The sequence below is a fragment of the Falco naumanni genome, chromosome 3 (assembly GCF_017639655.2).
Source record: "Falco naumanni isolate bFalNau1 chromosome 3, bFalNau1.pat, whole genome shotgun sequence".
Classification (NCBI taxonomy): Eukaryota; Metazoa; Chordata; class Aves; order Falconiformes; family Falconidae; genus Falco; species Falco naumanni.
In genome coordinates, this window is record NC_054056.1 from 16,013,779 (window position 1) to 16,040,346 (window position 26,568).

At 49.8% G+C, this 26,568-nt stretch overlaps 1 long non-coding RNA gene across 6 annotated transcripts in view; it reads left to right on the forward strand.

Annotated features, from left to right (window-relative positions):
* Window positions 1-25,122, forward strand: part of LOC121085598 — a 36,697-nt gene extending 11,575 nt beyond the window's left edge. The window contains exons 2-6 of one of the 6 annotated variants that reach the window (XR_005827118.1): window positions 2,234-2,361; window positions 6,062-8,501; window positions 9,343-9,618; window positions 21,598-21,671; window positions 24,808-25,122. This is a non-coding gene — a long non-coding RNA (uncharacterized LOC121085598). Of the gene's footprint in view, window positions 1-2,233; window positions 2,362-4,100; window positions 4,215-6,061; window positions 8,502-9,342; window positions 15,053-21,597; window positions 21,672-24,807 lie in introns of those variants that run through there. The other 5 variants (XR_005827120.1, XR_005827116.1, XR_005827115.1 and 2 more) reach the window with 5 other exon arrangements.
* Window positions 25,123-26,568: the final 1,446 nt, after the last annotated feature.

A 26,568-nucleotide genomic window follows, 5' to 3' on the forward strand; every position in this document is an offset into this window, starting at 1 on the left:
GTTGGCACTTAATTCTCTTTCCTCCTCAGACAAGAGGACATTTTAAAATACGGTGTAATCTAGATTATTCAAAATTGATGTAATCGGCTCCCAGACTTCAGAACCAGCTTGACGGCAATGGCTTTTCTTCCCCCATGAGCTAATTTGTTTATTCCTAGAGGAAACAAGGCGAGATCTTGTTAACAGAAGTCTGCAGACGTTGTGTTTTAATTTGGGCAAACAGGAAAGCTGTCAGGCAGGAATCTGAGCAATGGGAAAATTATTAGGGGCATTATTAAAGACACACAATCCCATTAGCATCAATGGGGACAGATAGGCAGGGCTTCTGATGTCTCGGTGGTCATTCTTGGGGAAAGTGGATTCCACATCAGTCAGGACGATGCTTTCCCATTATTTTATTTATCATTATGAATGCGATGAGCTGAGTGGATGCAACTTCTTTGCATTTTAAGAATTAAAACCTGCTGTGGAGGCATGCTTAGCCCCAGCCAGGCAGGGCAGGGACCCTCTGCAGGCAGCTGCCTGCAGTTTGGCAGGTTCATTGCCACAGACTGGTGTTTCCTCCTGACCCTTCACAGTTAAAATGTTCTTTTAAAAACTGCTGGCAGCAGGTATTTAGGTGTCTTGATGGATATGCTTCCTGCAGAAGATGTGTAGGTTTGGAGTGGGGACGAAGTCCTATTGCATTTTTTAGTACGTATCGCTGATGAGGAGTTTCATTGCATTATTCATCCTGGAAACTGTGCGACCAAGAAAGTTAAAAGGGGGGAAATTGCTCCTGTAAGCTGAGGTGTTTTAACATGCAAATGATGGCTTTTATTCCTAGTGACAGAACCACTAGATTTTTAATTTTGCACGCTATGTGCTCGGTTCGCTCTCTGTGCTGACACGGCAGTCCTACGGCTCTAACTGGTGTCTCCCCTATTTCCATTGCTGTCGAGCAGCTCTCAGATCTATGATAATTTAATTAACCTGCCTTATTCTGCCATATCTGTTGGAACAGGGGAAAAGGATCCAAACAGCCGGGGAGTTACTCCTTTGCCTGAGCACATACATTTCCTATACAAAAGTCACAGAACGGCAGTTTATCCACCTGGAAATCTCATTGTGGGTTTTTAAATTATAGATTGTTTTCCAGACACGTGTCAACTGCTTGGGGAAAAGAAGAAAGCAATCTATCGGGTGGAGTCGTGTCAGAGCTGCCCCTGCCCGTGTGGCTCTGGGGTGGTGAAGCTCTGGGGCAAGCTGAGAGCCAGGTCTCGCGGCAAGTGCTGTGTCGTTAGGTTCGATAGCCGCCTGGAAAACCAAGGTGCTTGTGCAAGGGCAAAGGAATGTCAGAAGTTTAGAGGTAAGCTTTGACCCTGCCACTTGTCAATGTGATGCTTCATAGCTCTAAAAATAGAGCATCTCTGACAGAGGAAGGATATTTTTGGAAAAGCTAGTTACTGCAGCCAAGCTCACGCCGTTAACGCAGGTCTTGCTCGGAGCCTTCCTTTAATTTCTTTCTGCACGTAAATTTTACGAAGTGCCAAGAAAGAGCTGGTGCGTGCCCTTGTGAAGCAGCACCCCTGGGTGAAGGGAACCTCCCGGGGTCACATTCTGCCCAGGCAGATCTGATGCTGAGCATCCATACCCAACCTGATGCATTACTCTGCCTCTTTGCACATCGTAACCAACCCCCAGCCTGTAAAGTCTGGCTCGGGATAGCAAACCTGGCCAAATATCCATCTCTGTCTCTGTGCGAGGGCTCAGGGAGCTCAGTAAACCCGCACAGAGGTGTCAGATGCAGGAGGCTGCAAAGAGGAGGGGAGCATGTGGGGTGCTGTGCAACATCCTGCTCCCAGCTGGCCATCGCCAGGCTTTCAGAAGCAAACTAATGAGCTGCTTGCAACCGGGTAGTAGGGCCAGGAAGCGGTGGGAGCCCCAAGAGATGCAATTAGTCACCACTTCACTCAAGGCACTACAGTGAAGCCTTATTTGAACCATTAGAAAATCTGATCCCCGGGATCACGCACGTGCCTGGTAATGAACTGAAGGGAATGCCCCCGGCAGTTTAGTTGCCAAAATCACTGCTCAAAACACGCTTTGAGAAGGACTGTAAATACAGGGAAGTGGGTAGAAATTATGAACTCGAGCTAGAAACCTGCCCTGAGAGAGCAGGCGCACAAGATCTATTTTTTCTTTTCATAAATGAAAAAAGAAAAATATCCTCTTTTTTTCTCTTGGCTCCCAGCAGGCAGCTCACATCAGCTCCACCACATCTCCCCAGCAATGATGGAAGCTGCCTCGAATGTCTCTTACAAGCACAGAAATTAATACCCTTCTTCACTGGAAGCGGCATATCCAACTGCTCCCCAAAAGGTGAATGTTGATACTCGGACTTTCAGTTGTTAGACATGTGCTTTGGCCTCAGAGCTGCAGAGATGGGGGCATGGGGGAGGAAAGTGTGGCTCTGGGGTATCCTGGTTCTGGGGTGTCCCAGCTCCATTTCTGCAGCATCAGTGGTGGGAAATGCTGCTGCTGAGGCCTGATCCTGCTGGAAAGGTTGTGGCATGACAGCTCCTTCATCAGATGGGTGTCTCAGAGTGTTTTCAATTCAAGAAAAGAGGAGAGAAATCATCATGGATGCTGCCTCATTATCTATGTGGCATTTAAGCGTAATTTATGCTCAGTGTCTCGCCGCTTCTCTGGTAGGAAATTGCATTGTTGGTTCCCCAGCTCTCGGCTTCTGTGGCAACTGTGTCAGAAATACTGAAATAAATCGATCAGTCTTGAGTTCCCTGTGCATTTTTATTGCCAATTTATCAATGCAGGCAAGGCACTAAAAGAGTTACGTTGGCAGGAGGAGGAGGAGGAAGGTGAAGACGTGGTGGCCTGCTGTCTGCACCATTGCTAAAGAGGGGTTTGGCTGTCTTGGCAGTTGCTGCCCACGCTAGGGATCCGCCTGAATTGTCTGTGCCTCAGGTTTTCCTTCTTTTCTTTTTTTTTTTTAATTGCATCCTAATTGGGGAACCAGCAAAAGCTTTAAAAAAAGAAAACAAACAAGCAAAATTAATGAGCAGCGTCAGGGGAGGAAAAAAGCATTTTCTGGCCAGAGTCCTTGGCATGGGTAGGAAATAGCTGCTCCTTTTGGAGAGCGTTTAGTCCGCTGTGAGCTGCCAGCTGAGGAAGTCAAGTGAAAACCAAGTGCCTGGAAGCCGAGTTCACTGCAGCCTCCCTCGGCTTAGCTCATTTAGTGCCTCTGCCTTAGCAGTGGGTACTTGGATGTTTATTCCCAGACTAAATTGCTTTTGGAGCTCCGACTCATTTGTCAGCAAGAGAGAAAACAAGCTGTCGTTTGGACTAACAGCCTTCACAGCTCCTTCTCCAGGTTGTTTGTGCTCATGTCAAGGAGGCACGCGGCGAGCATCCTCAACCGAGGGCCAGCACTAGCCCTGTTGTAGGCACTGCTCGGGCTCCCGGATCAAGGTGGCTGGTGAGCAGGGGAGGAGCCCTCGGCATCCTTGCTGGTTAAACTCTTCTGCAAAGACCCAGGGCAGCAGTTCCAAGAATGTCCCGGAGCATCCCGCAGGAGCATCCTGAGCTCCCTCCCTGTCCCTTAGCAGCTGTGCTGCCCAGAGCTGCTTGGTGCCAGTGTTTTCCAGCATGGAAAGAAGGGCTCCTGGTGCTGGCATCCACAAGACACTGACACACTCAGAGCCATGCATCAAAGCTGCAGACTCTTAATGGGAAAAGTTTCCCATGTCTGGGCGATGTCAGAGCCTCTGTCAAACCTCAGAGCTTCCCGGTTCCTCTGGGAGACCAGCTTTGCCTGTGGGCTTTGCTCAAAACAAACATTGCCAGGTGCTCACACAAATTAGGAGGCTGTCTGGTATAGACTGCAAGCAAAGTAAGAGGTGATAAAGCTCCAGCAACTGTCTGTATGCACAGCTCGTTTATATATGGTGTCATAAACCTCCTTCATTTGCATGTCTCCCTCTACAGTCTGGTGGTTGATTCTTTGTGGACAGTGCATGTTTTGGGGTTGATTTTTTTTTTTCCCTTGTTCTCACTTTGGGTTTTTTTTCACTAGTTGGTATCTCTTGCCTGTGGGGAAGCAGTCTGTCTGAGAGCAGAGCCTTGCCTTGCCTTGGAGCATCATCCACCGCTGCGGCAGCCACGCTGTTTGGCCACGACCAAGTGTGTGGCTGCATATGAGTAAAAGACTGATCCTGGTAGGTATTTCCAGAATTCTCTGAGTCACTTACTGGTGACTTTAAGCCTTCATTGTGAACGTTGCTGATGTCATGGGCCACTTGTGCAGCCTGTGCTACCTTACCCACAACAGCATTGCCTTTCCTCCCAAGTGCTAAGCAGCAAATGACTTCCTTGTAGGCTGCATGAAAAACTCATCGTAGGGGAAAGATTCATATGATGTTGCCTGTGTCCATGAGGTCTGCTTTGCAAAGGTGGGAGGAGGTAACTCACTGATTTTTGCTAACTCTGCTGTGTACTGGCCTGGGAAACTCCTCACTATGTGAAGAGGGCTCCTTGTGCACGTGTTCTTCCTCTCTTTCTCCATGGACCATCCCAGTGCTCTCTAGAGAAACCATCAAGTTGTTTTTAGTCCACAGGGGAGCGATGCTAAATTGCTTTTTTTAGTAGTGATCCTTCTCAGCAGAACTTGTGGAATTTGCCCCAAAGTTTTGGGTAGAAAGAAGAACAGTTTTCTTGCTTTGGCATGAAGTTAGGAATCCAGATGGAGACATTTAACGCCTCACAAGGATTATTAGAGACAAAAAAGCATTGGAATGAAAGCATGCCATAAATCCAAGCCTTTCTGTAAGCTCTAAATCTGTTACACGTTAGACCGTAGTCTTCTAAGACAAAAGTGACTGCACCAAATAGAGACTGTTATTGTTTAAATATTCCTGCTGGGAAATGCTGCATGAAGAGAAGACACAATAGCCGCCCTGACGCAGGATTTTTTAGAGCAAGTTGGCACCAGTCTATTTGTAGGGAGTGGAATATGCTTGTAGAGATTATACCAGATTTACAGTGATTAATAATGGATTGGACATGGCAGACTTCAAAGGGTTTGGCTCCCTCGCACTTTGGTGGTAGGTTGAGTTAAAATAAAATTGCAGATTTGCTCCAGTGGTTTGAACAACTGTTTTTTCCTTGGAGAGCAAGGCTTTTGGCCAGACAGCATCAGCAAGGCTCCTCTTCTCATGCCCTTGTACCCCCTTGGCTTTGTGCCAGCAGCGCGGCCGATGCCGTGGCATGCCGAGGTTGCCACCCAGCACAGTGTGGTTCCTCATGGAGACCTGCTCAGCACCACAGCCAAACTCAGCTCCGCTGAGCACCCAGCCAGCTCCGGCACCCTGGGAGATGCCTTGCTTTGGGGAAGCTGCTGCATCGGACAGAAACGGCCTGAGGGCCCTGAGCCCATGGCTGCTGGGGAAGGCAAAGCCTGTAATTATGGGAAAGGCTGTTCTCTGAGATGGAACGGGGACCTCACCTACCAGGAGGATGAGTGGGGATTTTGTCATCAGTCTGAGGGATTAAGCAAGCTGGGAAATGTAGGACATCCCTCTCGCTTGCAATGTTGTCTGTGCACACACACAAAGCTCAAGCTATTTTTAAAGACCTTGCAGTGTACGGCGTGGCTGTGACTTTTAGTATTAAATGCTTGAAATCTGCTCCTTGCAGCAGGAGTTCCCTCTCCTCCTTCATCTGGAGGCTCCCACCATGCTGAGGAAAACACAACAACCAAAGATCAAGACTTTTAAAACTAATAGTAGTGTTATTAAATATGCATTATTATAAACACGCTGTCATTTGATCTTTGTCAGGCAGTCTAGTGGTGTCCTGCATGCAGCTGTGATTGCACTCTGCCTGACTGCATCGCTTCTCTTTCCCTGTCTGCTCGAGCCCTCGGAGGTATGCTTGTTAACGTAAGATCATTCAGACAAGCTGAGAAAAGGCCAGGGCAAGCATGAGTTGCCAAGGAACCTCAGAAAAATGTATTTCATAAGTAATAAATGCTTCAGCGTTAATCAAATGTTATTGTGTGTTATAGTTGTGAGGCATCTCGAGCTAATGAAGACGCTTCCCCTCTATCTGCTGTTATCGGGTGCCTGGAAGGACTGTGAAGGAGCTTCATCCTGCTCCAAGCAGGGCTGATGGGATTTGTACCGGTCCCAGTTGCCATGGAGAAAGTGTTGGATGGCTTTAATACATCTCCGTGAATTTCTCCCTGGAGTTTTCCCGTGACAAGCTGGACTGGAGGTAGCACATAAGAAGCTATAATCTTCCAACTCTATGAAAAAATGATTGACGGAGTGTGAGGGGCGTAAACAGCTTACCGGGGCTCTGGCAGCATGTGGTGCGGCGCAGCAGGTGCCAAGAGGGACCGGCCGTGGTCCCCATGGGATGCACCCCTAGACCGGGGTCGCCCAGACATCACTCCCAGACCTTTGCCACCTGTGGGATGGGATGGGGACAGAAGCCATCAGGCAGCCTCATGGCAGGCTGTGCTGGTGCTCCCCTTCCTCATCACCAGTCCAGGCGTTCTCTCATTACCCCTGCTTCTGTCAACAGAGCTGAGCTCCCCACCTTCTCATTAACATGCATTCACCAGGAATCAAAGGAAATTAAACCTCTATTTATTTTCTCATCAATACATTCCCATTTAATAATCTTAACTTTGCATTTGCCTGTTTGCTCTTTAAGTTGATGAAAATATGAATGATCTCTAAAAACAAAGGAAAACCAAATTTCCAGCTGGGCATGCCAAAAAGCAAGTCACTCACCTCTGTGGCTAGCCCGAGTTTTTATTTTGGTTTTTTTCCAACCCCCCTAGATTCATCAGTCTGTCCTGCCTTTAACCTAAGAGGTTTTTGGACAGGCACCGTGACGGAATGAAGGAAACCTGATCTAGATATTTTCAATGAGAGATGGCAGGACTAGGAGGAGCAGAGGGAGAAGGGCTGACTGCAAAAACCTGTGGAGGCTTCTGAAAACTTCTGGACTGAGACACGGGATGGTGGGTTTGGGAGCCAGTCCCAGGGCCAGCCGGGAAGCCAGCAGTCGTTTTGTCAGTGCTGGCTCCTTCCTTTTCCTTTTTGCCTTTTTCTTTTATTATTTAAACCCACACAGAGACTGTGGAGCTTCTAGTTTCTTTAGACTCTCTAAACATTTTCTCTTCAGCAGCTCGTGGGCTTTTGAAATATGAAGTCCATCAATCAGTGGTTAATGTCACCTCCGCAGCAATTTCAGCTCCTGAGCAGCCCCCACTGTGGCCAGGCACAACACTGCAAGGGGCTGGATTTGGTGAGCGGCTGCAGCTGTAGCCAAAAGTCAGGTTAACCAGCTTCTTGTTGTCTCCTTCCTTTGCTTTCCAGGGGTTTTGGTGAAATCCCCTGCAAATACAGCTGCTTTGCTTCAGGCTGCCCAAGCGCTCGGCTCAGAGGACAATTTCCCATGGAGTGCTGTGGAGAGGAGAGGTTGTGCGGCGAAGCATGTGCTTCAGCTGGTACACTGGGGTTAAAAAGTAATTAATTAGTAAGTTTATGGTGTTTTCCCATCTGAAATTAAAAACAAAAATTATGCAGAACATACAAGGTAATTAGGAAGCAGCAAGCTACAACACACCTTTAAACGAAAGCTCTAAAAAGCATGATGTTCGGCAGCAGATTTTTAATGTAACAGCTAATAAAGGCTCATGCCCTCGATCGTGTTCCTGGGAGCATTCATCACACTTCGCCCTTCCCTTACAGATCCAGGTGGGGCCCCAGCAACGCTGAATTTTTCATATTCTCAGTGCTTATCCATGATCAGATTTCCCATTTAAAATCTATTAGCCGAGATGAGAAAATTGGTTCATGTTTTATGTGCCTAGTTTAATTTTTTTTTTCTCTTGCATTTACAACTGGCCCCTAGTGTTTCATCCACCCCCTAATGATTTAGCTGTGCAAGATGTTCCACCAATTTATTAGAGTGGAGTGCATGGAGCAGGTCATGCATATTAAACGTGAAGTTTTTACTACAGTTGGTTCAATAATCTGAAAGAAAAACAATTTTTTTCCCCTCATTTTTAACTGTGTACCACCTGCTGCTGTTGGCAGGGCAGTTTCTCAGCTGGGCACCCGGTGATGCTGATGCACTTCCCTGGGGGCAGCGATGCCCAGCAGCAAAGGGCGTCCGCTCCCTGCCTGTCGTGGGAAGCGAAGCTGTGCTCTGCCAGTCGAGGTAATGAAGTACATGCAGACATAGCACCTTTCGGGAGACAAGGTGATGGTTGATCCCTAGGTCTCTGCCTTAGCATTAAAAGCTGGAAACTGAGGTTTTATGCTGTGTTTCCTTTCAGGCAGGTCTGCAACGTGGAGGTGTTTCATAGCACGCTGCTCCCTCCTTTGCTACCCTCGCCTAAGCCTGGCTGCACGGAGGCTTGGGAGTCTCCCCGTGGGTACCTTGCCTTTGGCATGTGTTTCCAGGGGCTCCTCATCTCTCCATGGGAGGTAAAGGCTCATCTGGGGAGCTGTGACTGGTGAGGCAGCTTCTTGGCTCTTGGCCATTTGATGGGTGGGCATGGCCAGGCTCCTGCCTGTAGCCCTGGGATGCCCAAAGGCCGCTCCAGGAAGGCAGCCGGAGCTATTCAGCCGATACAGCAATAACTCCCTGTTCGGGACATACCAACCTTCCTGCAGCCCCGTTGGCGTTCAGCTGCCGCTCAAATTTCCAGTTGCACTTTTGTCACCTGTATCTGTCCTTGCCTGCCCACCCTGCTGGCCTGCAGAAAAGCTTTGGTTAGATTGGGGCTGATTTAAGCTATTTTGCATAGGTTAGCATAGCGGGGTGCCAAATGCCAGCCCAAGGCAGTGGAACTAGCGTGTCCGGCACGGCTCTGCAGCCCCGACCCCGCTGCCAGCCAGGCAGCTCCCGCCTGCCAAGTTCCTTCCAACACTTCGAGCGCAATCAAGGCTAACACATTCCTGAGATAAGGCCGACTAATTAACATACAGCCAATTGCTGCTGCTCTGCTTTCCCATCTCTTTCACTTGTCAGGCTCCGAGTTGTATTGTAATTGGAAATTTTTAGGAACAATGAACTCAGGCAATTAGCCATGGGATGGCAGCTTCCCCTCGGATCCAAAGGGAAAGTAGAGCTAACAGCCAAAAATATGGTCCCAGCATATTCTGCTGCAGGAGCTACGGTGCTGGGCTTGTGGTCCACTGCCGCAGCAGCGGTACTCAGGGGAGTCCTAAATGAAATTTTTAATTATTGTGGGCAGCAATAGAATTGGTTAAACAATCTTAAATAAAGACCATTCTTCTTATCACGTTTTCCTTATTTCCCTAGGTTTTCCCTATTTTCCTCCCATTTTCCAGCCTGTGTGGTTGAGCACAGAGCACTTCATGAAACACGGGGGGGAATCGGCATGAGAAATGGTGGCGACATGAGCTGAGCCAAATGGGCAGTGGAAGAAAAATCATCCTTGCAAAAGTGCCAGCATTAACCCTGGTAGGGAGAGAAGGAGAAAGAGGGTGTTTGAAGGAGGAAAACATAAAAGCCTCCACAGGAGCGGTACCTGCACAGGAATACTGCCCCAAAAGACAGTGTTCGGGACTGCCGGAGGTAATGACTTCTCTGCTTCATTAGCTTCACGTGCATGCTCTGGGTAATGACTGATCATGTTTATGCTGCTGTTTCTACAGTTCTCTCTGTATTTTCCGTTTCTATTCGTTTCTCCCCCCTTGGCTTCCCTTCTGCACCTCTTTCTGCTGTTATCTGTCTTTTCCCTTCCCCGTAGGCTGCTCCCTCCCAAGCAGGCAGGTGCAGCTGTGTTCCCCACCGCGCAGCCTTGGCTCCTGCCCCCAGTGCATCCTCCTGCTCATAAACTCACTCAGCCTGCTCTGCCGGCAACATCTGCTTATCCTTCCAGGGAATTCATTTATTAATAACTTTGCTCAGGCCGCAGGTGCATTTGCTGAGGCTGCCCAGCCCCACCAACCACCGTGCCACCCTTTTCTTGTCCCAGCACACTTAACCTCCAGGAATCCAAAGGGTCCCCCCGAGGCATCAGCTTGGGTGGGTGGGGGAAACTTTCTGTGATGAATTCGCTGCAGGCCAAGGCCTTTTGTTTCTATCCCAGAGCTTGTGTGTGGAAAGGACTGGAGAAGCAGGATGAAATGTTGGTTTGCTGTCTCCTCTTTACAACAACATGGGGGACAGGACTGAGGCAGGAGGAGGCAGGACCTCGTGGTGGTGGGAAGTTGCTGAGGATGGTGGGTGCAGAGCAGACAGCACCGGCAAAAGGGCATGCACGTTGCTGGTTTGGTTCAGTGCCTGCAATCAATACGAGCTTGCTCAGGGTAGATTTTTTGAGTCTTTGGAACAGTTTATTTGGTTTCTAAAGTGCTCATTTTCTAGAGTCATTTCTCAAGCCTTGTCTGAGCCTCTTGTCATGTCTGCACTAAGTGAGTTTGAGGGCTGTTTTCTAGTCCGCTTTGTCATTTCTATTTTATTGTTTGGTTGGCTCTAAATATACGTTGAAGTGTAATTCTGTTTTGTTTTGCTGACTTGGGCATGAAAAGAAACACATTGCCATCATCTGGAAAACCCCAAGAGGCATTTGTTGTCTTGGGCAACCTGCCGAGCTTCATGAGGTTTGCCTTTCCTCACCCCAAGCCATTTTCCTCCGATGTCTCTTTCCTTTCGTCAGGCTTGGGCAGTGCCTGGGGATGCAGGGATGTGGGGATGCGGTGTCCTCACAGCCATGCCAGCCCTGCTGTCCTAAGCCCCTCTAAAATCAAGCAGTAAATGAAAGGATAGCCCATGAACACGGGGAAGAGAAGAGAAAGCCTGATCTTTACAGATGACATTTAAGCCTGCAGAAGGCTGATGTATTTTACCCACTGTCGCATTTAAAAGGCACTGAATTCATTATACTGTTGAATAAATCATTTTTTTAAAAAAGTATTTATCCAGAGAAGAGCCACTGCTTTCCAGTCAAGAGCTCTTCCTGCTCAGACGAAAGCTTCCAGCGTGGGAGCAAACAATCCGGCGCTCTCCTTGCTGGCAAAGCCCACAGCTGGTGTCTGGATCCCATGCCACCTTTCGCTGGGGACGAGGAGCCGACACTATGCTTGGGGGAGCAATCGAGGGCTGACAACACGCTGAAGTGCTCGCACTCTTCTGCCACCGACCATCGCAAAGGTTTAAGTTGCTGAGATGGAGCTTGGTACGTCAGGCAGGAAAATAATCAGCTCCCAATTGAAGTGGGGAGATGCATGATATCTTACAGCTTCTTTCATACACTTCACAGAAACCAATGGTTACACAAATAATACCTGTGGGATGACAACAAGCTATAAATAATTCAGGGCTCTCTGGCACAGAGCTGCTATGTGCAGGTTTGAGGAGCGCCTGGGTGCCATGGAATGCGTCAGGTCCTGGGCCTCCCAAAAGAGGCAGGGGGGAACGGTGCCATCTCACTGACCCAGCAGCCCTCTTGGCAATACCCCTGCCATTTTCCTAGCCTTTCCAGACCAGCCCCACTTTCTCCCTTTCACCCACACTCCTGGCCACTGCGGTGCTTATCGGTGATGCCCTTTGCCTGTGGTGCCAGGAGAAGCTGAAGGTTTCCCGTGCACGCTGGGACCACGCAGCTGGCTTGGCAAACCCATCACCCTCCACACAAATTTGTGCGTAAGCTGCTTTGACGTCTTCCTGACCCAAAGGAGTGGCTGGGTTTCTACACCTGAGCTGAGCTGAGCATCTCAAGAGAGCAACTGCCTCCTGCTAGCCACAGGTCCCAGCCGGGCATGTGCAGGGAAATGGCTCTGCCCCAGCAAATTCCACAAGTATTGGAGGTTTTCTGGGAGCCATTGTGCAGTTTCCCATCTACGGATGTAGTGGTTTCAGTTTAACTCTGCATCTAAATATTTTGACAGCCTCTCTTCTTACAGCCTAGCACAGCGAGTCATGTTGTACAGTAACAGTCCTCTCAGCTCCCCGCTGTGGCACACCGGCATGCCACGTGCTCTGTGCCAGCACACCGCACGCTCCCCGCTGCCGATACAGACTGCGCAATGTGGCTGTGACCCCCCCTCGTGGGACAATGCTCCCGGCTCAAATCCCAGGGATGGGGAAGGCGAGGAGGGAGAAAACTGCTCGGCAGCTGGCTGTCTCAAAGCAGGGGACGGCTGGCTCACCAAGGGGGGGGTCTCAGCCTGTCTCCACCCAAAAGATTCCCACATGCCAGATCCCCCAGCTGCCCCGCTGGCTACCTTAACATTTAGCCCGTGAACACCTTGCTCTCTTAATCAGAGCACGAACAGAAAAGTTGGTGGCAGGACACATAGCTCAATCAACCAGGAGAACAAAAACCTTCTCGTTGCAATTTGGAAATGATTTTATTTCGCAGCCCGTTTCACAGGGAGGAATTGATCTGTCTAATCTCTTATCTGTGACTATGAAATTGTATTTCCCTCTTAATAGGCCTACAAATGTTACAGCTGAATAGTTTGGGAGACACACTGCAAACGGCAGGAATACTAAAAAGGAATGTTAGATTTTGATCACTTTGGGCTGCAGAAACCAGCGCACAGGAATGCCAGGATCTGCATTGGCTTCATCTCCACTCCCTGGGGACCCGTCTCCAACCCCAGTGCGTGTGCCTGATTCCTGCTCAAATCAGGCTGGGGAGGTCTCTAAGAAGCTGTGTTTAGTTCAGTCATCACAAAGCTGCCCCGTTCCCTCCTTGCTTCATGCCTGCATTGCAAAGGAAGAGGAGACAGTTGCAGACCCAGCTCTTGCTCCACTAATCCCAGTTTCCCATACTGAAGCCTGGTTTTCCATGCTGGGATGACCACCAAGTGCCTCAGCCATTTAAGCTTCCAGTCGGAGGGACAGCTGCCATCTCCGAGGCAGCGGAGGGGGCTCTCGATACCTTCCTGCTGTCATTGCTGCAGCTTTGCCCTATGCAGCTCCATCACCTGTGCTCTCAACGATTTTGTTTGTAAGTTTGCAGGCATTGGCTCCATGCTTCGATATTTGGGTTGCAAAAATGTGAGCTAACAATGTCCTTTTAACCTACGCTCCCTGCCTCGAGCCTGACAGGGGCTGTCTCACTTGGCAGCATCTCCAGCGTGGCTGTGATGTGTTGTGAAGTGCCTCCAGCCCTCTCCATCCCCGCCACTTCCATCACCACAAGTTCCTGGGACCAAACATCCGAGGTGATGCAGAAGTGCAAAATGTTTGCTCCAACTCGGGGATTTGGAACTGCAAGCAGCCATCCCAAACCACTGCTAAATGTTTTAGAACCAGGAAAAAAGTCAGCCTTCCTCCTGCCTTGCTGCTTCTAGAAACCTGCACAAGCAAGGAAAGCAGAGAACCATGCAAGCCTCTGCGATGAAGCTGTTTGATAAATTAATTTAGAGTGGCCAAGGAGACCTTTTCAGGAGGAGATGGATGCTGTGCCATCCCTGCGCATCCCTCGCACCTGCCCAGGCAATCGCGCCCTTTGCAGGACACCGCTCAGCAAAGTCCCTAAGGGGCACTCGTCACTAAACCATCACAGTATTTAAATACGTTGGTTTAATCACTTTATCATCCAAATACAGGTGGATTAATGCAGTCACTTAATACTCTGTTTAAGCAGCTGATTTTTTCAAAAAGCTAAGTAATTGAGAGAATTACTATAAAATAAGAAAACTTAACAGTTTATTTACTGCTTGTTGTCAGAGTTGCTGGCCACAAAAAGCCAGTAGATGCATGCCACTGGCGTGGCTCAGTGGTGTGGCAGGGACTAAGGAGATGGCAGGGATGAGGGAACAGCGGTGCTGTGTAGCCCCGGCTGCAGAAAACAAACAAGTGCAAGAAGTGGCATTCCTCTGCCTCCCTCCCACCGAAGTCTTCACAGCAATTGCTCCTGCTGGTGTAGCCAAGTCCAGTTACCTAAATGAAACTGAGAAGGTGAGGAAATAATTATAAAAGAAGCTGAGGCACCGTTATTTTCTCTAGATGAAAATATTTCTTTGGTTACAGTGGTATCAATAAATCATTTCATCCCCTACAGCCCACCTCTCTTCGAGGAGCCCAGCTTTTAATACAAATCTGGCAATCCTGTGCTTCATTTGTCTTGACTGTGCCCATGGCAGCCAAGTCAACTCGGGAAAAAAAATTTGGATTTTCAGCCCCCCACGCTGGCGTTCGTTTATCTGTGTGCAAAGGCATTTTTGTAACAGGTCTTTATCTTTCTTCTGTGAGAAGAGGCAGCTCCCCCATGCCATGTGGTAGCAAGAGATGCATCCTTACCGAGTTTTGCCACACCGACTCGGTGCAGGCAGTCAAGCCATACCTGACCCAGCGCGGAGGCTGTGGAGAAGCAAGGCGTGATGCCTTGTGTGTGTTTCAATCACTTGCACCTCTGTTCTTGTTGCACATGTCTGCAAGGGAACTGTGGCTGGCTGTGTGCAAAGGATCTTTCGCCTTGTGCGCTGGAGACACCCTGCTTGCTGCAAAATGTGACCGGGAGCGACGGCAGCAGGGCGCTCGGTGCTGTCACCTGGCTAACAGCCCCGCTTCCTCAGCACACAGGAACCGCAGCCACTGCCAAGCAATGGGGTCACACCGTTCCGATTGGCAGGGAATGGGACAACGAGCTGGAGAGCCACGTGCTGTAGAGGGAAACCCCTTGTACCCTCTTCCCAAACAGCAAGAAGAAGGGGCTACAGAAAGAGGTTTCTTGGTGGGTGCCTGCCCAGGGTATGGGCTTTGTGGCCCTGGTGAGTGGATACTGGAGCCAAGGGGCCAGTGTTTGGTCTCCCCAAAACACAGCTGTGGAGTGGGAAGGGGCTCCCAGGGCCACAAGTGGGTTCCCTGCCTGGATCGCTGCAGCCAGAACTGAGGAGGCAAGCATGAAAATACCTCTGTCGTGGGAAGAAACGAGCTTCAGCTCCTCGTGTTTTAATACGGGAAATGTCACCTGCTTCTCCAGCTCCTCGCATAAACAGAGAATTTATCTGTCAGCAAGCTAAACCAATATAAGTTGAATAATATTTGTTGATTAATGTAGTTGATGAATTTCATATTTTCTTTAAAATATTTGCTGCATATTTCTGTAAATTATTCATCTGGTTTATAAGGCAAAGCAAATATTTGTGAATAGATATGAATTATGTGATTTATAAATATGAAATATTCATGAGTCATTTTCATTATTCACCTCGTCCTGGAATTGCTACATAAATCTGATCAAGCAAATAGATTTGGTGAAGCTCAGCCCGAACTTAGATATCGTGGAGCTCGCTGGCTCCTGCACAGCAAACCAGAGTGGGTTTGGACCAAACGTTTGAATCGTGTGCCCGACTGCTGCTGCTCGGGCTGCTGTCCCATGGCTTTGCAGGGAGGCAGGGAAGGACGTGACGGCTGCGCCCGCAGCGTGCTCTGCAGCACCTGCTTTGCGCCGAAATCGGCTTTAACCTGAATTTCAGCAGAGGCAAGGACAAGAAGAGGAGGCTTATGTTTTCGTTCCCTGACAAGGACGCTGGCGCTGCCAGAAGGTCGTGCAGCACCGTGGGGAAGGGTGCCAGGGAGAGGTGTTTCGACTCGGAGGGACGACAGCAGGAACGACAGCTGTACAAAATGAGTGAAGAACTGGACAAAAAGCCTTGCCGTTGGATGGCTCTGAACCCGGTGCTTGCAGATGCCTTTTGCCAGCCTTCAGCAGGATGGGGCTCAGTGTGGGTGCACAGCCATGAGACGTCTCCCCGGCTTCCCACACATCCCTCCTCACCTGCCCGTTGTGCTCCTGCCCGCTGCTGGGCTGCTCGGGCTCTTGTGTCGATGGATGCTGAGCCTCAGGAGGGAAGGTTTTGCCCTCCGCTCGCTCCCACCGACTGCCAGGCTGCTCTCCCACATGCCTCCTCGAGAACATTGTCTTTGCCCCCTGCCTTTTCGTTAAAAGCTATTTATTTTATGAAGTGCTGGCTAAAGGCATTGCCCAAAGCGCTGAACAGAGAGAGCAGCAAGAGAAGCAGCTCATGAAGGACATGCTTGAGCAAGGGGCATTTATCTCAGCCTCTGCTTTCCAAAAAGCACCTTGGCATCGTGAAACAAGGGCAAGTATGGAAAACGCTGATGGCTGAGCCATAACTCCAAGGGAGAGTCCTCAGGACGGCAGGGGACAGCAGGACCCCCAGCCACAGCTGCCTCGCAGAGACAGGGTGAGTCCGGGAATGAATCTGGTGCCAGCCTTGGTGTTAAAAGTAAAAATAATCTAATGTTAAAAACTCAGTTAAGCAGATGCTTAACTTTTAGGATGTGAGTAATGCCTCCGACTACACTGGGACTGTGGGTCTGCTTAAAGTTATGCACATGCTAAGTGCTGCTTGGACTGGTGCCACCCAGCACTCACTGCTGCTCAGTAATGAACTCAGCTTTTTCAGAAGCTGCAAAATGAGCACTCAAAAATTCAGCTTTGGGGACCTTCCTATTTTCCAAAGTGTTACAGTGCTTTCTTTTTAAATAGCGAGCTGCCATTTAGGAAATAGGCTGTTCCACAGGTAGCATTATACATCTCCTGCCACTGAGGTGTTTTGCTTGACACTGCGCGGGAACGTCATAAAAACCATGTGCTTAGTCAAGTGGAATTGCTGTCTCTATTATCCTGATCAGAGAAAATCGTCTGTCTTCATCCCCCCTCTTATCCGTCAGGAAGGGGCTGGCAGCTCAGCACTGTTACTGCACATCTTGGATCTGCAGCCAGAGCCCATCAAACTGAATTAAATGGAAACTCTTTGTGGATGCAGAACCCGAGGCCGTGGCTCCTCTCTGCGTGTTGGAGAGGTCGGATCGGCCCACAGGATTATTTAAATCTGCGAGAGGGAGGATGGGCAGTGCAGACCCCCCGCAGCCCTCACCCATGCTCCTGCTTGGAGGACGCGGCTGTGGAGGCCAGAGGCGGCAGGGTGGGCTGCTATTTTAGTGGCATCTCAGAAAAAATGGAATGTTCCCGCAGTGGCTGTGGGTAGCGATTGCTCCTCACCCTTGTGTGTGGTAGGGGAAGCCAAGGGACCAAATCCCCCAGGCAAAGAGTGGGCACATGGGGACTCCCCAGCACTGGGGACCCCCAGGCACTGGGCAACCCTGTCAGGGGGGGGCAGTGGTCACAATGAGAAGGGACAGAGGAGCTTTGGATCCCAGGCAGCTCCTTCCACGCTGCTGGCTACTGGCGTGCTTCTTTGCAGCCCCTCTCCCAGAGGTCCCATTTCTGCCTGCCAGGCAGAGGCAGTGATGTTTTATTCTAGCTGAGGCAGCTCCTGAGTTGTTGCACTAAACTCTGGACTTGTTCAACTGTGGGATGGCATTTTTCCCCTTGCCGGCTCTGCAATAGCCACAGAGAAGCCATTTATCAGCACCATGTGTGCATCCAATCTCCGGGGCTCTCTGCTTCGCCTCCCGTTATCGGCCGCCTCTGCGGCACTTAATGAAGCAGCTATTCTGAGGCAATGGCCTAATGAATTTGAAAAGTTTTTGACCCTTTTATTGCAACGTCTCAAATATCAAATATCAAATATCTGGAAAATAGTTCTAAATTTGCACAGACCATTATGAGCCAATGTATCTATTCTAGGTATTCTGCTCTGAGATGTTTCACAGAGCTTTGGGACAGCAGCTAGCAAACTGGAGTAGTGGGAAATTCAGCAGGTCGGGTTTTTCCTTGGAGAGATGTCTCCATTTAATGGTCTCTTCCTCTCTCCCATGCCTACTAAGCATGTCACTGCGTTGTGAGGCTGGAGGTTAAAGCGGACTCATGGTCACCACAGGCAGAGCCAGCACTGGCTTTGCTGCCGTGAGGAGGCCGGCTGTCCCATGGCACCGCTGGCACCGAGACGCTGCCTGCCCAGCTGGTCCTTTCCAAAGGGCTCCCTCCAAAGCAGAAAAGAATACTGTCTTACTGGCGGTGGGCCCAAAGGGCAAGCAGAAGTCACGTGCGGGTGCCTCCCCCCTTAGAACACAGGCTGCAATGTTGAGGGGTAAGACCAGGGTCAGGTGGCGCTAAGCCGTAGCAGCTTTGCAGGTCTTGCACAGGCGCGCTTCATGCCAGCACTGTTGGCATCTCCAGTCCCTGGGAGGGCAGGTCTGCACTGGCAGCGGGGCACTGAGAAACAAAGCCTCTTTCTCCAGAATATCAGTGTTTCCATAAATACGCCTTTCCCATCAGAGAGCACGGCAGGCTGCTAAGCTGCTTAATAGCCACCAGCTGCCGATGCGGGCGATGCGGCAGTGCCGGCAGCCGGAGAGGCAGCTAGCTGGCAGCAGTGTCTCCGACAGCGAGCTAGGCTCACCAGCAGCATCTCCCCAGGCAGCATCCCCACGCAGGGTCTGGCCATGCCTGGCTCTGTTTCTAAGCCCCTTCAAAGCCTTTGCTGCAGCTGCCTTGCTGTGAAGAACGCCTTCCCACAAAACGAGCCCGCTGTTGGGAAGCCCTCCTCTGAATGAGCGTGTTCCTGCAGGGTTTGGGGCACCAACAACCAGAGTGCAAAGAACCAACAACAAGAGTGCAAAAAGCCCCAGGAAAATGCTCTTGCTGAAAACGGAGCAGATCCTCCTGTATCTGTGCATCTGGCCTGTGTGCTCGCAGCGTGCTGGGCAAGGGCTGGACCACGCGGTGCCCACATCCCACTGCATCCCCATCATCCCTCTGGCTCCCACGCCCAGCTGGGAGTGCCCCACGGGCACCTCTCCCTCTTGCGGCACGCACAGCTCCCAGAGCCCAGCTTTCGGGAGATGCAAAGCCGACTTTTACAGGAGGGTTAAAACCCCATGGGTTTTCCCAAAGCAGGAGAGGGGGGATACTGGGAGGCCATAGCAGGGCTGCCGAAGGAGGGAACTGAGCTGGAAACCCCCAGGCACCAGCCAGCCAGTGGCTGGGAGAAGTTTCCATGCTTTGGCTCAGCTCTGTAACAATACATGGGTTTAGTAGTGGAAAGAAATTGCACCCTTGGGTTAGCACAGCTAGAAACACACCTGCCAATATCAGCCCATGTTTGTTTGGGGTTTTTTCCTCCTGGCTCTATACAGTCTCAAGAAAATGAAGCACAGCATGCAGGTGAGGGATCTGAGCTTGGACAGCAAACTTTGTAACTGGTTTGGATAATACAGAATTTTACACAAGGAAGTCAAGAGTTTGGGGACTTCGAGACAACTGAAGCTTTCAAGGGCAAGGCAGTAAATCATCCCTCGTTCGCAGCCCTGCTCCAGAGAGACTCCAGCTGCGGCTGAAGTGCATTGCTGCTTCGGGGTCAGGGGATGCTCATTGAATTACTGCTGGCATGTCTCAATAAATACAGGATCCCAGCTTCCCATCGGCACACCGTGCAGTCCCCTCTCCTGGGCTCATGCAGCTGGGGAAAATCCCAGCCGCTTTCCGGGGTGCCGCTGGCTCCCTCCAGGCACCCGGCAGGCAGGCAGGGGAGTGCAGCTGTCACAGCCTCCCGTTTTGGGAATGTGTCTTTTCAGGTTTTGTCTTCTCCCCCATCCACTTTGCCAAAGGACTTTGCTCCTTAGTCATTTATTTTTAGAAAAAAAAAAGATAAAAATCTTTAGTCCTCCAAGGGATATTAAATGCTGCTACTTTGGAGCATACAGGGCTGATAATTATATTTTTTGCAGCTGATGGACTTGGAAACCACTTTTAACCCTGACAAGGAAGGGAGAGGCGTGCCATCTCCCAGGTAAAGCGGGGACATGTCTTCAAGCACTGGGAAAATGCTTACATTCTCCACAACAGCAGGAATCCTGTAACAAGGGCTAAGCATGGGGAAATTCCAGCCCCAGATCAGCCCTCTGGGGAGCCCTCCCCTCCACAGACATCTCCCAAAGCCTCCTGCACGCTCCTCACACGGGACACTTTGTTTGTCGGCACCAGGAAACAAACGCAGCCAAAGCCATCGTTAGCTTGTGGCAATACCGGCTATAATTTTAAGGTCCGTTAAATATGATTTAAATATTTTTTTACTCATTAGCAATAATTTAGAATTATTTTCTCTTTTTTCGGAAACTTCAACTATGATTGTAATGGCTTTGTAATTTTGGGCTCTATCATTAAAATTAATGATATCCTAATGCTCTATGTGCACTAGAAAAGTCTGATCAGTTTTTTTCCCCTTTATATATCATTACTAATAGAACATTTTAATGGCTGTAATTTCCAGCCCTGTAGATGGAAACCTAAAAATAGGAAGAAAGCCTATTTCATCACGCCATGCCAGCCCCTAAATAATTCAATTACATAGACCAGAATATCTGAAGCTGGGTGTGTTCCCAGCTGCAGATAACCAAAAGTACTTGATACCACTCTTAGAGAAGCACTGGCTATTACAAGATCTCACCTTTTTTATATATCCTGCAAAATATCTTGTCTCCTCACTGAAACCACCCCTCAAATCCCCCTTGTTGTGTTTTCCCTGCAAGCAAAGTCTGCCTCTCCCAGCTCTGCTCTGCCGTGGGGAAGGGTGAGAGCATCACCACAACCAAAGCCTAAAGCTTCCCTAAAACCCTGCTAAGCACCCGGTTTATTACTCCCCACGGTCTTTCTCCTGCTATAGGTACTTCTAAAGCCTTTCATCATCCTACATACTCCTACGCACAGCTAACTCATTTCACATCTTTACCTTGCGGAGTTTATCAGAGGTATTTCTGCTATTTATTGGTTTATGCTTTGCCTCCACCAGCAAGAGTTGACGATTAAATTCTTACTGAGGTTTTGTTGGGTTTTTTTTTTTTTTCTTTTTTTTTCTCTTTTTGTGCCTAAGGCAGTGAGAGATCATTCTCATGTGCCCAGATACGGGTCTGATATCTCCCCTGGGTGGCTGAACCCAAGCAATGGGTGGGAGGAGAAGGATGTTGTGGGTCGGTTTCCAGTCGACCCTTTTTCTCTCAACAGTAACACATCATTTTGCTCCAGATCTGCCATGTCACCACCGGTGTCTTGCAAGCAGAGCAGAGGTTGGCACCAAACCTGCCAACTGCACCTGCTGGCAGTTGTGCATCCCACCATCCTCACCTACACCGCAGCTCTGTGGGCATCACGCTGGCATCCAGCAGAGAGCACTGCCAGGGGAAAAAAAAGTCCAGGAATTACCTACAGAGGAAAGAAAAGCAACTTTTACATGTCTTTATTGACAGTTCATAAGTGAAACATAGACACAAAGGACGCAGCTGGGCCCACAGCAGCAACATCGCAGGGGCAGCATTGCAGCTCCAGCCGCTCAGCCCCAGCCACTGGAGATACTGGACTGGTTGCAGTTAGGTGTGATGCAAAAGGCCAATATAATTAACGTGGGCACGGCCCATGCCTCAAGAGCGTCACCAGAAAGCCCTCGGTGCCTTGGGCAGCTGGCTGCGCTTCGCCTCTTTCACCATCACTTTTCTCATGCCTCTCACTGCCCAAGTTTGCAGACCCACCCCCAGGGCAGCCCCCACCTGTGCTCCACATTTGCAAGGGTTTTCATTTGGCTCCAAGCAAACAAGTTCGGGGCATATTGTCCACTGCTTATTAAACACAACAGTGAGATTTTTCTCCTTTCTTTTTCTTTACTTCTCTAGGTTTGCATCGCCTGTGTTCCTGGTGCAGCCATGTGAGCAAGCCCCTGGCCAGGGAAGGCTATGCCAAGACCGAGGTTAGATGCTCACTTTTATGTTGAATATTTGTTTTACAATAATTACCTGGTCTGAGCTGTTCTGTGGTCCCCCCAGGCACCGTGCCCCGAACACCACCACGTACCACTGCACAGGGAGAGACAGGCAGGGCAGTGCTGAGACCTGCTCTGCTGTGCCGGCAAACTGGCAGAGGGATGTCAAAGATAATTATTTAGAAGAATGGACCCAGCTCCCCCCCCCAAAACCCAGCAGGCTGCAAAAGTTAACTCCTCACTGCAGCTGCAGGCATGTAGGCACGGCCAGCCTTGTAATGTGTACTGGCAATGAAGAAACACCTTTTTGTCTCTGCTGAAGGTCTCCTCAGGCTCAAACATCACTTACTGCCTCATAAGGAGAACTTTTATATTTGGGCATTTCTTTTCCCGGGGTATTATTAATGCTTGGGAGAAAAAGCCAAAGCAACAGAGAAAATTAGTGCAGCCACAAGTTAGTGGGCTGGAAGCAGGAATGAGTGCTGGAGCATCACTGGTCTGTGCCACCAGAGCTCAGGAACGGGATGTGCCTGCAAATGCCACATGCTGGGAGAGAGCACATTAACCCCCAGCCCGCTGTTAGAGCACAGCTCTTACCTCCTCCATTAGGCAGGTGAGACTAGCAGGGGTGAAGCCTCACCTGAGAAATGAGCATGGAGGAACAAACCGGAGACAATTAGGGAAATGTCAGCAATTGCGAAACTAGAGATGAAAACCCTCCGCGTGTGGCTCAGCGCGAGGCAGCCGCAGTGAGGAGCAGAGCTGAGCCCAGACCGAGTGGCGTTACACTGCTGGACATGTGTGTGAGCCCTGTACCATGTTTCCAAGGCTGTTTCCAACTCAAACCTCACACCTTCCTAGGCTGTTGGATTTGCCACCCGCTTCCCACAGGGACCCATGGGCACAGCTTGGCCACAGCATTTCTCACATGCTCAGGGTCCCTTGCAGACCTGCAGCAGCAGCGGCAGGAGAACCTGCATCACCTGTGCTGCCTGCGGGGCCACAGCATCCCCAGATCAGCCCTTCCCAGCTGGTAAAGAAAGCTACAGCCAACTTATACAATGTGCTGTGGATGCATCTCAGAGGGCTGTTAAATCGATTTGACTGTTCTCAGGTAGCCATATCAGAAGGAAAAGTAGCTTCACCAAGAGAGAAAAATCAAGGCACATTAGGGAAAAATGCATTTATTTTCAGGTGGGATGCAAGCAAGGGCAGCTGGTGGTGGCCTTCAGCCTGACAGTATTGCATCGGGTCTCCAAACTGACATTTACCACAGGACAAGGCATTTAACATAGGTTAATGAGAGGAGCTAATACTGGCCAGCTGTTAGCCACGTGTTCAGGAAAGAAAATCCTTGTATTCCACCTCTTCTGTGAGTTCCCAGCGTGGCAATGCCATAGAGCCAGTCCATGTTTTGGTCTGCCTTTTATGTTAAAGTTTGGGTGCTAAAGGGAATAAGTTATCACCCAAAGAGCAGCACCCCCAGCAGCGAGCTGTAGAATATACGTGAGTTCCAAATTGGCAAGAGCACGCTGAGTAAAACAAGGTGCTGTTCCTTCCAAGACGCTGATTTACAGCGCATCAGCCCAGACCCTGCTGACACTTTCCCTGCGAAAGGAAGTGATTTTCTGCTTCCAGCAGTCCACTGAAACATGGTGCAAAGAATTTTAGCTGTGTTATTCTGTATTTTGATTATTCTGCACAAGTGGTTTGCCCACATTCCTCAACGATTCAGGATGTGTTTCGCTGTAAAGCGCAGCCAGCCCTGCCCTGAAGCAGGCAGGCGCAGTCAGAGGGGGTGCAGGCACCCAGCTGCTCGGGAGGGGGATGTCATCTGATTGCCCCTTGGAGGCAAGAAGCAAAGTCAGTAAGCAGAAGGCTTTCCATGCTCTGCAACAGATCAGAAAACCACAATATCTAAACATTTGGACTTGCTGTTCCCAATGTATCACTGCCTTAATAGATAATTAATGCATTAAAGGTACAGCTTTTAAAGGCACAGCTCCCTAAAACCACCAAGGTTGCCTCCTTTCATCATCTGAACGACACAGGTTTAAAAATGTGGCATTCTGGCTGTTGAAGAGGAAGGATTTCTTCTGTATGACGCTCACATTAGGACGTCCTGACGCTTCCTACCTGCCTGCCCTGTGCTGGCTGTGCTCCTGCCCATGACACCCGGTAGCCCCCGGGCTCCTGACGTCTCCATTGCTCCATGGCCAGGTCACAGGTTTCAATCGCAGCACAGGTAGAAACCCAAAGCTGGGTCTTTTCAAGGCATTTTAAGAGGCACAGTCATTCAGTCCATGCTGATTTGCAAGAGTGCTTGGCTTCCCACCTGGAAAAGTGCAAACCGAAATCTTTTGGAAGAAATAAACTGGGTCCATGGTGTAAAAAAAGCTATTAGAAAGAAAGCTCTGGCCCAATTCCCAAGGAGCAATGCTGATTTGTTCAGCACAGGGGGCTGCAGCCCGCAGCAGTGATGTTTCCACCGAGGATCTGGGACGTCCTGCTCGCTCCCCAGGTGCTGCATGCACATCATGCCCAGGCCACAGTCCCCAGGGCTGCAGCTTGTCCTAGCCCCACGTCACCCTGCCTGTGGCACTTCCACCAGCTTATAAAGGGGTTGGCCTGCACATCTCTGAAAGCAGGTCCTCAAGCGCTTTGCAGTATTTTCCCTGTGTACAAGGATTAAAGTTTTCTTAGAAAGTAAGAATTTGTCATCGTACTTTTCCCCCTCCTTTCAGTTTTCCTGCCCAGCACAGGGGGAATGCAGAGAAGAGCAGGTGAAGCGGTGGTGTGACCCTGCCGAGCCCCTCGTGCGCTATCGACAGGCATGGGACGGTCGAGCCATGACTATAATACTTTTATCCAGTGATACATTCAGCATTTCTGTTCCAAACTGATACATTTTTCTATCTTAAAAATACTAATGGGGTTTTATCGGTTGCATCAAACTTCGTGTGAGTACTGCTCCGCTATCAGCTGTACGAGTGTTATGGTGCAGTAAAAGATATCAGAACATACTCAAAGCTGTACATTTCTGGCTCCTCTCCTCTTTGGAAACTCCATTCCCTGTGGGAAGTTGTTCAAACACTGGTTCTCATGTCCTCCATCTTCATGCCAGGAATGCAACCCTGAGCCACAGCCCCACAGGACCTGCCACCACAGGCATTGCGACATGGACCCTGCCGCGGAGTATGCAAAGCCTCCTCTAACTGTGCTCCGCTTCCTTGAGCACACGGCAGGTGCTCAGCCAACGCCCTACGAAGGAGATTCCCAAGTGCAGGAGAAGGAGGTGGCTGTGACCTACGAGCAGTGGTGTCTGAGCCCGTAACACTCGGCGTAACTCTCCAAAACTTTTCTCGCAACCAGAGAAAGCGCTCAGGGCAGCTATTAAAGTGTAATCCATCAGTGTCAAATAAAAGTCATCAGAATATGACTAAGAGTCTGATTGCCTGTAACCAACATAATTAGATGGTGAGGATTTTCTTTCTTTTCCCTTTCCACAAGAAGGCTAAAATCCTCCAAAATTGGAGCTAATATCCTGTGTCTGTTGAGAGGTGAATTCACATTTGACCTATTGTTCAAATAAAAATTCTCCTCAAATCCAGCCCAACCTGGCAATGGCAATCACGGCAGGGGCTTCAGCACAGACCTATCCAAAGAACACGAAAAAAAAAACCATAATCCCTGAAATTTGTTTCAATTTAGTATGCGTGATCGGGCAGATTTCAAGGGTGACAGTCCAGGAGAGAAGGTCTTTGTCTCACTCATTAATCACCGCCTTGCGAGCAGCCTTCGTCCCAGCATAGGTGAGCATCGTGCTGAAAGCATTTGCTAAATAAAGCCATGTGTGTGGTGGCGGCAAGACAAGGGAGGGCGAGATAAATGGTGCTGAGGTGGGAGAGGAGGCACGCTGCAGGCAGAGCCCTCACCCCAGACCCGGCGTGGCAGCATCTTTGCTCGGGAAGGCTCGGCCACGGGTGGCCATGAGCCCAGCTCCCTCCAAGGGACACTGGGCTCCTGCTGACAGGTGGCCCTGGGGTGGATCGGGGCTGGGAGCTGAGCCTGGCGCTGCCGTCAGCCAGGAAGAAGGGCTTTCCCTCTTTTTTCTGTAAAGAAAAAAGACTGTGCTAGGAAACAAAGGGTGAGTCTTTAGAAGTGACCCCATGGTGCTGCAACGCTGTGGTCCTCTGGCCAGGACCCACATGGGGCCGGTGCTGCTGTCCCAGCTGGTCCCAGCCTGGGCATCACAAGCATCCTATATCAAAGCTGTCTGCTTTGCATTTCCAGTAACACTGTACTGATTTCCTCAGGCTGAAAAAAGTAGGCTGTGTTTCCATATTCCCTGTCACTGCTTATCTGTCTCCTGTCACCCTCCAAATCCTCTTTCCATTTATATTGGCTTTAATGAAGTGTTTCTGTCCCATGCCGCCACTGCACCCTCGCCTGTCCGGAGCTGCCTCACGTACCAGCACCCTGGCACCCTGCAGCTGAGCCAAGGGCCAAAGTTACGGCTCTTGTCCCACATTTGCAGAGGTGAAGCATAAGGCTTTCTGTCTGGCTGATGTTGAGGTGGGGATTTTTTCTCCAGCTGTTTCGTTTTTATCAGATATTTTTTTTCTCCTGTCATCCTGCCTTTAAGGTGACCTGCAAAGGAAGCAAACAAACGAGGTGCTCATTATTTTGTCCTTTTTTTCTTTGCTCCTTCGATGTGTTATTGATCCATTTCTTCCTCATCTCATTTGTGCGTGTTTTGGCATGGAGCTTGTTTGGGAAGGTGTGTGGAAAGAAAGGCCAGTTCTTTTCCCAATTTAATTCTGCTCCTGGTGAAGGTGAAGGTGGCTGGCGGTGGCAGGGTGCTCTGGAGGAGCTGAGCATCCTG